A 15536-nucleotide genomic window follows, 5' to 3' on the forward strand; every position below is an offset into this window, starting at 1 on the left:
AAAGAAATATTGTATTAGTACATACTTCCATATTAAAGATTTCATTTAATTCGATTAAAAGATATGCTTGTATATTTTTTTTTTATTTCACTGCACGAAAGTTTCTTCCTGAGTCGAGGGTCTATTGAAAAGAATTTCTTTACCTTCACAAGATAGGGGTAAGGTCTGCGTATACACTACCCTCCCCAGTCCCCACGTTGTGGGATAATACTGGTGTAGACAATAAATTGCGTCGAGAAAATAAAATCAAGACCGAAAAATATTGCAACAATCGTAGTATTTTATTTCGAATATTTGAATGTTACAATCTCTATGAATCCTCTGATTCTTCTTTTCAATAGTAAATAAATTCAAGGGCCTTTGAGCTTGATCTTGAATATGTAGTTGTCGCCACGAATGATGATCTTGTTCTTGAGCTTTAGCTTGATTGCTTGAACTTGACCTTGATTTGTTCTTCGTTCTTGAGCTTGAACTTGATTCCTTGAACTTGAACTTGATTGCTTGAAACTTGAAACTTGAAACTTGTAGAGAAATTTGCGGTGTTTGATCCACGAGCTCTCTCTTGCTTCTTGTTATAACTTCTGGTGTCTTTTCTGGGTTATGAAGACCCCTATTTATAGTTGTGGGAGTGAAGAGTTATGATTAGAACAAACTCTTTCCGATCAATCAAATTGAAGTGTGACATAGCCGCATTTGATTCGCCAAAACATGTAACTTGCACACGTGGCGCGGTTTCATTGACCATTTAATGTGACTTGACATGCCTTGCCATTTTGACACGTGGCATGATCCCATTGGCTCTTCCATTTGACTTGGCATGCCACGTCATTTGACACGTAGCACAAAACTGGGCCTCTTGGAAGATGACATCTTGGACTTAATGAAGTGGGCTCATCACTTTAGCCCAATTAAATGGGCTAGCCCAATGGATTAAGACTTATTTATTTAATTCATATATGTTGGACTTATATAATTAATTCAATTATATTAACCCGTAATATTTATTTGGACCAATATATCTTGAATTTTAAAATATAATCCAAATTATTTTATGGATTTAATTTTAATAAAATTTATATGCTTACAAATACCCTTACTTTAAGATTTGTCCAAGTGTATGCTTGATAAACTGTAGAGACAAGGCTTCAAGTACTGACATAGTACACAATTTTTGAATTCACATCAACTATTTCCTTGAGATCTGCTCGTGTACACTCTCTCCAAAGTGTAATTTGAGGTGCTTGAATCTTTATTTTTTTGTAATGCTAAATGGATTAACATAGCAACAGTTGCAAATTAGTAGTAACGTCCATTCCTTGTGTTTGGACATTTTTCATGAGGTCCATTTTTTGAATCTATTCTCGAACATTAACTAAATATGCTTGAAGTAGATTACCATCATTCCTAGTTAAATTCTTTTAACCCAACTAGCTTAATTTGCTTCCACGTAGGAGACCATGCCATCAATAATTTGCGTCAACGTGGCCAATGGAGAGTTCTTGTGAAGATTCCAAACCAAAGCTTCCCAGGATGTATAATAACAGCTTCGTATCGCTGATACCGTATCTACAGAAACTTCGTGTTGTTGGCATCGAGAATTTTCAAAGTATTTTTTTTGGAGGCTTATGAGAGAGTACCAGCGGTCTTCGATATGCCTAAGGAGATGCACAAGATGCCTATATGACTTGCAACGAAACACTCGTCTCTTTGTTGTGGCTTGGCGAGAGAGTCACATGAAGTACCCTTTCAATCTCGACAAAATCCTTACTCTTGAAGGCTTGTAGAAATCGTATTTCACCATTGCCGAGCGAACATGTGCCGTATCACATTTTTGCAGGTTGGCGAGGAGAACAACCTGAGTAGGCCTTTCCAACTTCGGCGAGCAAGCACCTGGCGCGTCTTCGCTGCTTTGACTTTATAGCATTTCATGCTCTCATTGAAAAAATCGTATCTCGACCTACGAGTGTCCAAACTGCAATCCGCTTGGCTCTATAGAATCAAAACTTGCACCACAACGACATATTCAAAATTTAAGTCCAAATTCCATCAGGACAAGTCGGAATAAACTTTTGAAGGCGATGGACAAGTCTGTCATTTCGACTTTACAGCACTGCATGCTGTCATTGGAACGCACATATCTCAAGCCATGAACGTCCAAATCGCAAGTTGTCTGCGCCACTGGAAAGAAGACTCAAAGATAAGGAAATCCAAAAAAATATCATGGAAGGATTCCTAGCGGATTAGCCGCAGCAATTTTCCGAAATTAACCCTTCTGTCTATCGAACTTGTTGTTCAGCTTTATACACTCTTGTGAAAAGAAATTCACATCTTGAGCTATAGGTGTCGGAATCGCGAGCCATCTGTTCCATTGGAAAGAAAAATACGATTTCTAAAACACCTGAAGATATATGGACAAACTCCTTTTAGATTGTTTGAAACACTATTTCGAAGTCGCTCCTGATGTCTGCCACACTTGCTTTCCAGCTTATGCCCTCTCGCTGAGAAATTTATATCTTCAGCTAGGAGCGTCGTAATTGCTAACTGTTTGATTTATCAAAAACCAGAGTTCAAGATCTACAACATAGCCGAAATTCATAATTAAACACTTTCAGAATCATTTTAGACGATTTTTTGAATTCGGCTCTATATTCTAACGCGCCAACAGTTTCAGATTATCGCAGCTTCACCAAAAGTTTTATGTCTTGTTGTAGGAACCTCGGAATTAAAAACTATTTTAATTGATAGAAACTAGTCTCAGTGAGATTTGTTCTCACCAAAAATCATGTCCCGAATTACACCAGATTATTCTAGGCAATACTTTGAACTCAATTTTCGAATCTGATACGCCTTGGCAGGTAACCATCTTTCTTGTACTTGTATTTTTTTTTTTGCTGCCTTCTTTTTGTTGTTGTAGGCAATGGGGATATCTTTGTCAACAAGGTTAGACGCACATAGAAGGAAAAATTTGTGGCAACAAATAGAAGTACAAATCTTCAACATCTTATGGAAGAACAAATCCATGAGGGCATATAGATGATCAAGTCCTCAACAACATATAAGAAGATAGATCCCTCGCAACATATAGAAGGACAAATACATCTCAATATATAGACGACAAATCTACAACATCACCATATAGACGGACAAATCCACATCACCATATAGACAGACAGATCCACAAAGAGGCCAACTTAAGGTGCAAAGGGACTTAAATGTCCACCTTAATATTGAAAAATTATAGTTCCTTTTAAGGACAAACCCGCGAAGAGGCCAACCTAAGGTACAAAGGGACTAACATGTCCACCTTAAGATTAGAAAATTATAAAGCCTCAGCTTAAAGGCTTGGTGGATTTGTAGACTTCAACTTGAAGACCGATAAACTTAATGACGGATTTGAAGATTTGGCAGACTTTGATGCGTCAACTTGGAGAGCGGTGGACTTTAAACTTCAGCTTGAAGAATTAGCAGACTTGAAGACCTCAACTTAAAGAATTGGAGGGCTTAAACAACTCAACTTGCATTTTGGTGAACTTAAGGACTTCAACTTGAAGACCGTTGGACTTGGAGGGCTTGAATACTTCAACTTAAAGACTGGCGGACTTGCAGACTTCAACTTGAAGACCAAAAACTTGAAGGTTTGGCGAACTCGAAGGCATAACGAATCTCTGCGCTTCATTGCAAATACTTGGTAGCCTCCTAAAAGACTATAATCATTCTATTGAAGACACCAATTTACCATGGAAGCTTGTCCCCTTTAAATCAAATGGGATCCAAAGTTCAACAGAAGGATGGCGTTTCACCTTGATTTTACATTTCTTCATACTTCACTCGGACATCAATTGGGGCACTATGTATCTTTTGAAATCATGCGACTGAACTTAGAATGAAACTCTAAGCTGCTTACGTACCTCGGTGAAGAGGATCAAGTCATACCGTAGTTCAGACTGGGTGATTTTTTTTTCTTTTTAAATTTTTTTAATTTTTTTTATGTCCTAACTTTTGCCTAGGCCGCCTCTTTCGAGATTTTTCAACCTAGTGGGCTCTTTTTTTGTGGGCCGTACACAGTTTAGACTCATGCGGGCCAGGAAGCAACATGCAGTTTAGGCTCATCGGTCAAGGAGCGTTGCAACTTCAAGGATAATACTTCTTTAAAAACTTGCCATTTATAGGGCCGATTCTCATGCCATCTGCATCAACCAACTTGTAAGCCGCACTTGAGTAAGCTTTTTGTACGGCATATGGCCCATCCCATTTTGAAGTGAACTTTCCTATAGGTTTATGGGAAGTAATTATGGGTCTTCGTTCGGCAAGGACTTGATCTCTTACTTGAAAGGATCTCGGGCGAACCCTTTTATTGAAGGCGCGAGACAATCGAGCTTGATAACATTCAAGACTCTATTGAGCTTCCAACCTCTTCTCATCAAGAGCCTCCAACTCTGCTAATCGAAGTCAAGCATTTTCTTCATCAGAGATCCCTTCTTGAATAGCCAGTCGTAATGAAGGTATTTGACGCTCAAGTGGAAAGACGACTTCGACTCCATAAACGAGTGAATAAGGAGTCACTTGTGTTGGCATGCGGTGGGTTGTCCTATATGCCCATAGAGCTTCTTCCATACGGTAATTCCCGTCTGTTTGGATTTGGAGACGACTTTCTTTAACAGGTTGCATAGAGTTTTGTTGAATGCCTCAGCTAGACCATTAGCGACAGCATTGTACATTGAAGAGTTACGTTGCTTGAAGACAAAGAGATCACAAATCATGTTCATCAACCTATTGTCGAATGGCTTTCCATTATCCGTTATTATGTAACGAGGAATGCCAAAGCGATAAATAAGGTTTACTCTGATAAAACTTGCAACATTCTCCTTCTTTACTTCCTTAAGAGCGACATCTTCAGCCCATTTTGAGAAGTAGTCAGTTGCAGCCAAGATGTATAGGTGCCCACCAGAGGACTTTGGCAGTGGTCCAACAACATCCAATCCCCAAGCGTCAAATGGCCAAGATGCAATAGTCGGGTGCAACACTTCAGGAGGTTGATGAATAAAATTCGCATGGAATTGACAAGCCTTGCATATTCGAGCGTAGTCCAAGCAATCTTTTACCATCGTTGGCCAATAATATCCCATCTTTTTTATATGGAAGTGGAGCTTTGGTCCAGACTGGTGTGACCCACATACCCCAGAATGTGCCTCTTACAAAGCTTGGAGTGTTTCTTCTTCCCCTAAGCACCGCAATAGTACTCCCTCGAATGACCTTCTGTATGGAGTATCTTTGTAGTAAAGGAAGCGAGGTGCACGACGACGAATTTCAGTCCTTCTCCTCGGATTTTCTGGAAGTATCCCATAGCATAAGTAGTCGATAATAGGTTGTCTCCATTCTTCTTTCTCAACTTCAGAAACAACGACAAGATGCCTGAGTTCATTTTCTTCACCTTAAGCCTCATTTGGCGGTGGTACTACCCATTTTTGGCAGACAGTAACTTGCGCTTGATCAAGAAAGATTAACGATGAAGCTAGGGCAGCTAAAGCATCAGCCTTCTTATTTTCTTTCCTTGGCACATGCTGAATAGTCACATCACTAACCACCACATTAATTTTTTAGCGTAATCATGATATGGGCGTAGTTCAGGCTTCTTGACCTCGTAACTACCTAAAAGCTGATTGACCACTAACTGGGAGTCACCAAAGACTTGCAATTGTAATTGCTTCATATCAACGACCATTTCAAGCCTAAGTATTAATGCTTGATACTCAGCAACATTGTTGGAACAGAGTTGTGTCAACGTAAAAGAGTAGGGCAGAACTTCACCTTGAGAAGTGACAAATACTACGCCAGCACCAGCTCATCCGCGATGTGCAGCACCATCAAAGTACATTTTCCATGCGGACTTGGTTATATCCTGATTAACCGTCCATAAATGACATTACCTCGTACCCAGTAGTAGCATCGATCATCAGCTCTGGAATAGGAGGCGGGAATTCATCTTTTGGACACGCATTGTTGAGATCCCTGAAGTCAACACACACTCGAATCTGGCCATTTTACTTCCTTACAGGGACAATATTGAAACCCATGTTGGGTATTTAACTTCACGAATAAAGCCAGCTTGGATGAGTTTGTTAACATTGGTTTCAATCAAGGGAACCAAGTCCGACCTAAAGCGCCTTTGGGCTTGTTTAACAGGACGAGCACCATTCTTGACGGCAAGGTGATGGACTGCTACTTTAGAGTCCAAGTCAGGCATTTCTTTGTAACTCCAAGCGAAAACATCCCTAAACTCCTTGAGTAACTCAATATAAATGCTCTCTTTATTAACTTCTAGTAAAGCACTTAGGTAGGTGGGTCTTGGTTTTTCATCAGTGCCAAGGTTAACTTCTTTTAAGGCATCAATCGTTGCCTTCACCCTTTCTTCAAGTTCTAGTGGAGCATCTTTTTCATCTTCATCTTCTTGAGGGTCCCCATCGTCAAAGGATATGTGATAACATGGTGAAACATCGTCCAATTTCTCGTCATCCTCCATTAGAGATAAAACACCATGCTCGCCTTCTGCAGTAACATGATACGAATAACCCACACTTTCTTCGTCTTCATCACGTTCTTTAGTGTAGACCACAGTGTATCTCTTCACCTTCAGTACTTCATCACACGAAACCATAACTTTTGTTTGTCGCTTCATTCTAGAAGGAACCAAACTTTGGAAATCTTTAGGGATCCTCTGAATTTTGGGTGAAGTGGGTGTTCTTGTATTTCGATAATTTCTCTGGAACTTATTCCCCTTCTTTAATGGACCTAATATCTCAAATACGAAAGTTCTCACAGTTTATTTTCCAAGTCGATCAAAGACAGAAAGCCTGTTAGTAGCGGCAGATTCATCTTTTACAGTGATATAATTGCTACTCTCCCTTCTTATTGAGATGTGCACTGGTGACGGTTACTTGTATTCTAAACCTTCACGTGGTTGCCTCGTTGCAGCTTCTAATGGGATCTTCCCTAACTTTGACGGCTCATTGGGATTGTATCTAGCTTTTGCAAATAGCTTGTAAGCGTTAGGGTCAAAACCTTCATTTGTTCACTCTAGGGAGTGCCACATACAAACCCTGCAAGCAGCTTCGAGGACAACTTTACTGCCTCAATTCGTTTTACTGGAAGAGTTAAATCTTTTAGCGTGTTAGTTTGGAGATTAGATGATTCGCCCTTGTCTTTCTTCCTTTTAGGGACATATTGGAGCGCCGGACTTACTTTCTTTCCATAAGACGCAATATCCCCTCTATGAGATTTATTCGCGTTGAGGTGTACCTACTCAGTAACAACTTTGGCTTTACCAATAGTCACCTCAGCTCTTTTAGTTATGGGCTCGTCATTCTTGCTTTTCATGTCATCATCAATTTTTATCTCCTTCATAATGCGGTTCTTCAAGTATAACTTTGCAACGGCGAAGTGTGACTCTGCCTCGCTGAATGGCTCATCATCAGCAACTATCTTCTTCTCTACTTCACCCTCGTAGTATTTTAAACATTAATGGTAGGTAGATGGAACTACTTTATTCTCATGTATCCAAGGCCTTCTAAGCAAGACGTTGTATGAAGTCTTTGCATCGATCACTTTCAGCCGTGCACTTGATTGCATATCTTCAATGGTGATTCCCAACCTGATCGCATCTATGGATCTTTGCCTCCCTTGGTTGAATCCTTGGATCATCACACCACTTTTTGAGAGTTCTTTCATGGGAATACCAAGTTCTTTCACAGTGCGAATTGGTAAAATATTCACTGAGGATCCTCCATCAACCAAAATTCGATTGACCCTTTCATCATGCATATAGCCAACTAGGTACAATGGGCGGTTATGAAGAGTGTCACCTAGCAGAAGATCATCATTTATGAACGTGACTTTTTCCTCACAAGGATGAACTTCTTGAGGAGTGGACTCGATAAGCTTTTCCGAAGACGGTGCCAACGGTAGGTCATCACTCTTTTCTTCCCCTTTGTCAGCATGGCAACAAGAGGCATCGATACCCTCATGGGAAATCTTCGTGCGGAACCAACTTGGTAACAACTCCTCCAAGGTCACTAGATTTCATAACTTTTGAGAGTGGTGCACCTCCACTTTTGCTCCCTTTAAGTGCTTAACTAGATTCCATCTCCTTGGTCTTTTTACCATCATTTTCCTTGTTGGTTGTTCTACTGATTCTTTTCGTGGCTCCTTCTGTGGTGCCTACGAGGAGTCACCAACGTCCAACCTTCATCATCATCAGGTTGATTGACTTCAGCTTTATCGTTCCCCATTGATTCTTCATCTTTACTTTCTTTAAAACCACATAATTCATCCAGACTGAATGAGCCAAAGGTGATAGAGACTTGGTTGCGCTTGCTTTCTCATCTTCAAGTACGATTTTCTTTTCGCGAGCCAAGTCCATGACTTTGTCCTTGAAGACAAAGCACTTCTCTAGAGAGTGGCTCACATGTCGATGGTATTTGCAGTAATTTGGGTCATTTGTTTTCCCAGCTTCATTTGGTCGCTTCATCTCCAGAAGCTCAATGAGATTTAACTCGAGGAGTTCTTCAAAAATAGCTGGCACATCAGAATCCAGAAATGGGCACTCTTTCTCTTGCATTTCTTTTAGAGTCAACTTTCCACTTGGTTTATCTTGAAAGAAGTGTATTTCATACTCTGCTTCTTGCTCACCTTCGTTGTGAACTTCATAGGTGATGTTTTGACATTCATAGCTTCTTTGTTTTTAGATTTGGGTACAAACTTGCTCCATTTCCTGACTTCTTTCTTGTTATTCCCTTTTCGAGGCTAATAGATAGGCAACCTTTCATTCCCAGCAGAGTCCATGCTCAACTCCATGTCATGGGCACGAGTCGCAAGTTCTTCAAATGTGCCAGGCTTGATACCTCGCAAGATGTAGCGTAGTCCCCAATGCATGCCTTGGACGCACATCTCTATGCCTGAAGCTTCACTAAGCCTGTCTTTGCAGTTGAGGCTTGCATTCCTCCAACGATTGATAAAGTCGATAACTGGTTCACTCTTTCATTGACGATTATTTGTAAGTTCTATCATACTCACAGTACGTCTCGTGCTATAAAAGCGATAAGAGGAATTCGTGCTCTAGTTGATCCCAACTATCAACAGATCCAGCCTCGAGGTCCGTGTACCAATCAATAGCATTTCCTTTTAATGAGCGGACAAACTGCTTGATGAGGTAATCTCCATAAGTCCCAGCATTGTTGCATGTCTCAACAAAGTGCGCCACATGTTGCTTTGGATTGCCTTTGCCATCAAACTGTTGAAATTTTGGAGGTTGATAGCTAGCAGACGTCTTCAACATATCGATCCTTGAAGTGTACGGCTTTGCATAGGTAAAGGAGGACTTGGAAGCGACTTCATTTTGTTTTTTATAGTCCCTTCAATGAACTCCTTTAGTTGATTGATTGGAATCATCCCTTCCGAAGAGACAAGAATTTCCTTAGTGGATGCAACTTGTCGTGGGGGAGGATCAATCTCTTGAACTTCTGGGAGTTTGCCAGGTGCATGGGTGTATTCTTCTTCTATCAAGATTCCCACCCTATCTGTTAGCTTGTCAATTCTAGCATCTTGATTTTGCATGCATTTGGTCAAGCTAGTGATTTCTTCCGTCAAGTTTGCCAACTGCTCCTCCACAGATGAAGTGTTTGTCACCATAGCTTGCATGATTGTTGTGGATGATGGAGAGTACCATGGATTGTCACACAAATTGATCCTTGATTGGCTCATGCTATGTGGTGTAAGCGGGGAGGATCCATCACTTGAAGCATCATCATCTTCCTTCACAGCAGAGTGCTTGGATCCGGAGAGGTCGAACAGAGCAAGAGTTTTCTTGATCTTTTCAGCAACATCGCTACCTCCTTCGGGTGCATTTGTGGAAGATCTTGCTCCTTTTGAGGATGAAGATCCAAAAACAGGGGTAGATGCAGACGACACTTGGCGTTCTTGTCCTAATGAGCTTGCTTTGCTCCTCGTAACCGATCCAAAGCTTCCAAAGGTAACTTCGAGTATGTTTTCCACATCAGCATAGAACCTGGAATCAGCAGCCTTGGTGGAAGTTGAACTGGAGTTGATTTTCTTTGAAGCCATTTCGATGTTCTTGAATTTTGGTGATTTGGAAGGTTGAGATGAGAGGTAGAGATTGTCCTACTAGGCGTGCCAGAATTTGTAGACAATAAATTGCGTCGAGAAAATAAAATCAAGACCGAAAAATATTGCAGCAATCATAGTATTTTTTTTCGAATATTTGAGTGTTACAATCTTTATGAATCCTCTGATTCTTCTTTTCAATAGTAAATAAATTCAAGGGCCTTTGAGCTTGATCTTGAATATGTAGTTGTCGCCACGAACGATGATCTTGGTCTTGAGCTTTAGCTTGATTGCTTGAACTTGACCTTGATTTGTTCTTCGTTCTTGAGCTTGAACTTGATTTCTTGAACTTGAACTTGTTTGCTTGAAGCTTGAAACTTGTAGAGAAATTTACGGTGCTTGATCCACGAGCTCTCTCTTGCTTCTTGTTATAACTTCTGGTGTCTTTTTTGGGTTATGAAGACCCCTATTTATATTTGTGGGAGGGAAGAGTTATGATTAGAACAAACTCTTTCCGACCAATCAAATTGAAGTGTGACATGGCCGCATTTGATTGGCTAGAACATGTCACTTGCACACGTGGCGCGGTTTCATTGGCCATTTAATGTGACTTGGCATGCCTTGTCATTTTGACACGTGGCATGATCCCATTAGCTCTTCCATTTGACTTGGCGTGCCACGTCATTTGACACGTGGCACAAAACTGGGCCTCTAGGAAGATGATATCTTGGGCTTAATGAAGTGGGCTCATCACTTTAGCCCAATTAAATGGGCTAGCCCAATGGATTAAGACTTATTTATTTAATCCATATATGTTGGACTTATATAATTAATTCAATTATATTAGCCTATAATATTTATTTGGACCAATATATCTTGAATTTTAAAATATAATCCAAATTATTTTATGAATTTAATTTTAATAAAATTTATATGCCTACAACTGGTATGTTGTTGTTGTTGTTTTTGTTTGCACGAAAGTTTCTATCATGCACAATGTCTAATATTTAGAAAACACTACTTTTGAAGGAATTTAATTCTCCATTAGCTTTGAAATGTATGCCTTAGAATTTAAATTGTTGTGTATTTAGTTATGAGATTTTAATAATGTATTAGCTTTCTTTAATATTTAAATAGTGAAATATGTATATTTTTGAAATGTTAAATTTGAATAATTTTTTATCTTTTATATGTAACATTAAAAAATAAAAAAAGAATTTTTGATAATTTCTCTCTATAATAGCCAAAAAAATATTTAACCATCAAATATTATTACAGGTCTATAATAGTCATTCACTATAAAAGCTTAAAGATGCAGAAAGCTGCAGTTTGAGATAGCCTATGACTATTTATACTTTGGGGGATAGCAAAATAAGAAATAAGATACAATATTATATATAAGGTAAGAAAAAGAATTAAATTATATATATATATATATATATATATATATGTGTGTGTGTGTGTGTGTGTGTGTGTGTGTGTGTGTGTGTATGTGTAAAAGGTACTTTGCAATGTAGTTAAGCCAAATGGCAAGCTAAAAAAAAATTAGTTGGCAATTTTTTGACAAAACTAATACATAAGACATAGAGAAAGGAAATAACTAATGGAAGTAATTGAATGAATTTATCTACACTCAACAATATTTCGAATTTAAATTGTAAACAAAACCTTATTTGTTCTATACTTAAAGATTAGGATTCAAAGGTCAATTATTTGGATTAGAGGTAAAGTATTAAATAGCTTAAGGTTAATTTAAATATTTGTAGAGTAGTATGCAATGTGGTTAAGTCAAGTGGCAAGCTAAAAACAAGCCACTTGACAATTTTACGACGAAGCTAACACTAATACTCAAAAAGATAAAACATAATTAATGCAAATAATTGAATGAAGTTATCTACCCTCTACAACATTCTGAATTTGAATTGTAAAATAAAATCTTTTTTTTTCTAGAGCTCATAGCAAGTTTGGAGATTAGGATTCGATGGGAAATTATTTGGATTAGCATTAAATGGTTCAAAGTTAATTTATATAATATAATAGAAATATATATAAGTAGGAGAATAGAGGTAATGTACAACAACAATAATAATATACACAGTGTGATCCCACAAATGGGATTTGGGCAGGATAAGGTATACGTACACCTTATTCATATATTATGTGAGGTAGAGAAGTTATTTCCGATAGACCCTCGGCTCAGTGGTAATGTAAGCGAATATAAATAATATTCAAAAATATCATTGATAAATTTTAACAATACCTAATTTGACCAATAAAATCAAAATGAATAAATTAAAGTTTCAGGACTAAGAAATATAGATTACTCTTTATAGTATTAAAATATTACAATTAAAAAGTATACGAAAAGGCGGATATAAAATAGAGTGAGGATATCTATGCTTTAATTTGATCTTAAAATAAAATAAAGTAACTAAAGAATAGTTAAAAGTATTTGTAAGCAGTTAAATTTTATTGGATTTAAATCCAATAAATTACTTGGACTATATTTTAAATTAAATATATTTTGGTCCAAATAAATATTATGGGCAGATATAATTGGATCAATTATATAAGTCCAATATATATGAGTTAAATAATTAAGTCTTAATCCATTGGGCTAGCCCATTTAGTTAGGCTACAAATGATAAGCCCGCTTCATTAAACCCAATATGTCATCTTCCTAGAGGCCCAGTTTGGTGCCACGTGTCAAATGACGTGGCACGCCAAGTGTGACGATCCGGATTTCCCACCCTCGGGGGTCGTGATGGCGCCTACTCGTGAAAGCTAGGCAAGCCGAGTGTTACAGATTTTATTACCCTTTTTTTCCTCAATCCTTTAACAATTGCGAGTTAACATATGATCAACAACGGAATAAAAAAGCGGAAGACGAAATTTAATAGTTTAACTTAATACAAATACGATTCCATAACAATAATTCACCCAGAACTGGTGTCACAATCACACGGACTATCTAAGAATACTACAAATAGGGTCTGAACAAAGAAAAATACATGTCTGTCTCTGAAATAAGTAAGAATAGAAGGAAATAGGATAGAAGGGGACGCCAAGGCATGCAGATGTCTGCAGGACTACCTCGGGTCTCCGCTGGACTGAAGGCAGCAACCTCACTGTGTCCAAATGCTCCCGCACTGGGATCTACACACAGTGCAGAGTGTAGTATCAGCACAACCGACCCCATGTGCTGGTAAGTGTCGAGCCTAACCTCGGCGAAGTAGTGACGAGGCTAGGACAAGACTACCAAATAAACCTGTGCAGTTAAATCATATACGACAAATAATGATAATAGAAACTAGCAGTTAAAGGTGGGAAGGGGGAACATGCTGTGGGGAATATCAAGTACTAACAGAATTTTAGTAGAGAAGCATAAAGTACACCATAATTTCATATCAGCAAGAATAAGGAAAACACTAACAAGTGCACGACATCACCCTTCGTGCTTTTACTCTCGTTCTCACCATAAGAATCAATATTCACTTTTATTTTTTCTTCTTGCAGCGTGCAACTCGATCCCAATCATATAATACTGTTGCGGTGTGCAACCCGATCCTAATCATATAATACTGTTGCAGCGTGCAACCCGATCCCAATCATATAATACTATTGCGGCGTGCAACCCGGTCCCAATCATATAATAATGTTGCGGCGTGCAACCCGACATCACCTGTCCACCCTTATTACTCCTTGTTGCGGTGTGCAACCCGATCCTATATAATATTGTTACGGCGTGCAACCCAATCCCAATATACAAATCAACACCAATCACAAAAAAATCCCGGCAAGGGAACAATAGTATAACAATAATATCCCGGCAAGGGAAAACAATATCATAAACGATAACATCCCGGCAAGGGAAACAATATCATAAACAATAACATCCCGGCAAGGGAGTCAACAATATATCTCATCTCGTTTCCACAATCACTTCACAACATAAGTCTCAACTTGAGCCAATGCTCAACAATGGTCAATTACCAAGAATACTTTTATAATCCTTGTTCAACATTTATAATCATCATGTTAAGCATGGACAATACATAACGGAGTCACAACAATCATAGTATAAGACTCACGGGCATGCTTGACACCAACATATAGATACTCGTCACCTTACCTATACGTCGTACTCAACACTTAACACATAGCAAATAAGACCACAACTCCTAATACCTCAAGCTAAGGTTAGACCAAACACTTACCTCAATGCCACGAACACAATCAAACCTCAACTACCACTTTACCTCTTGATTCCACCACCAATCCGCTTGTATGTAGTCACAATTTACTTAATAACATTAAAAATGCTAAATAAACCAATTCTAATGCATGAAAATAGGTTTTCCAATGTTTTCCACAAAAAGTCAAAACCCAACCCCGGGCCCGCTTGATCCATACCCGAAATTCGGACCAAAACCCGATTACCCATTCACCCCCGAGCCCGGATATACAATTGGGTTTGGAATCTGACCTCAATTTGAGGTCTAAATCCCCAAATTTTGATATTCCTAAGTTCTACCCACAATTCCCCATTCCACCATGAAAACCCTAGATTCTAGGATGAAATCTTGTAAAAAGAAGTTAAGGAGTGAAAGAAATGAGTTTAAAATCACTTACTTGTGTTTTGGGGAAGAAAGATTGTTTGAAAAATCGCCTCTTATGTTTTAGGGTTTTGAAAAATAGAAGATGGCTGAAAAGTCTTGTTTACATATACCCCTCTCAGATCCTCACCGCTGACCGCGGAAAAAGGACCGCGGCCACGGAGCTCTACCGCGGACCGCGAAATATCGAGCGCGGCCGCAGAGATTTGGCCTTGCCCACCGCTGACCGCAAAAACCCCACCGCGGAAGCGAAGTCCCCAGCACGGACGCTAAGATTCACCGCGGACCGCGAAGCTCAGTTCAGAGACCTGCAACTTCACTGAACCATCAACAGCTATTTTTTTCTAAGTCTAAATTCACTCCGTAGCCTATCCAAGACTCACCCGAGCCCTCGGGGCTCCAAACCAATCATGCACGCTAGTCTAAAAATATCATATGGACTTGCTCGTGCGATCAAATCATCAAAAGAACATCAACAACTATGGATTAAACCTCAAATTCATGAAATTACTTAAGAACGTCAAAATTTCCATTTTCTCAACTAAAGATCCGTTTTATACCAAACGAACTCCGATTCTTACTAAATTCCACAAATTCAACTTAATTTTATTATTTTAATCCTGTACTGGGCTCCGGAACCAAAATTCGGGCCCGATACCATCAAATTCAAACATCTTTAAATTTCCATAAATTCTTATAATTTCAGTTAAACAATTTCTTTCAAAGATTCATTTCTCGGGCTTGGGACCTTGGAATTCAATTTCGGGCATACGCCCAAGTCCCATCCGTTTACCAAGAATGTTG

Source organism: Nicotiana attenuata, chromosome 8, assembly GCF_001879085.1.
Source record: "Nicotiana attenuata strain UT chromosome 8, NIATTr2, whole genome shotgun sequence".
NCBI classification, from domain to species: Eukaryota; Viridiplantae; Streptophyta; class Magnoliopsida; order Solanales; family Solanaceae; genus Nicotiana; species Nicotiana attenuata.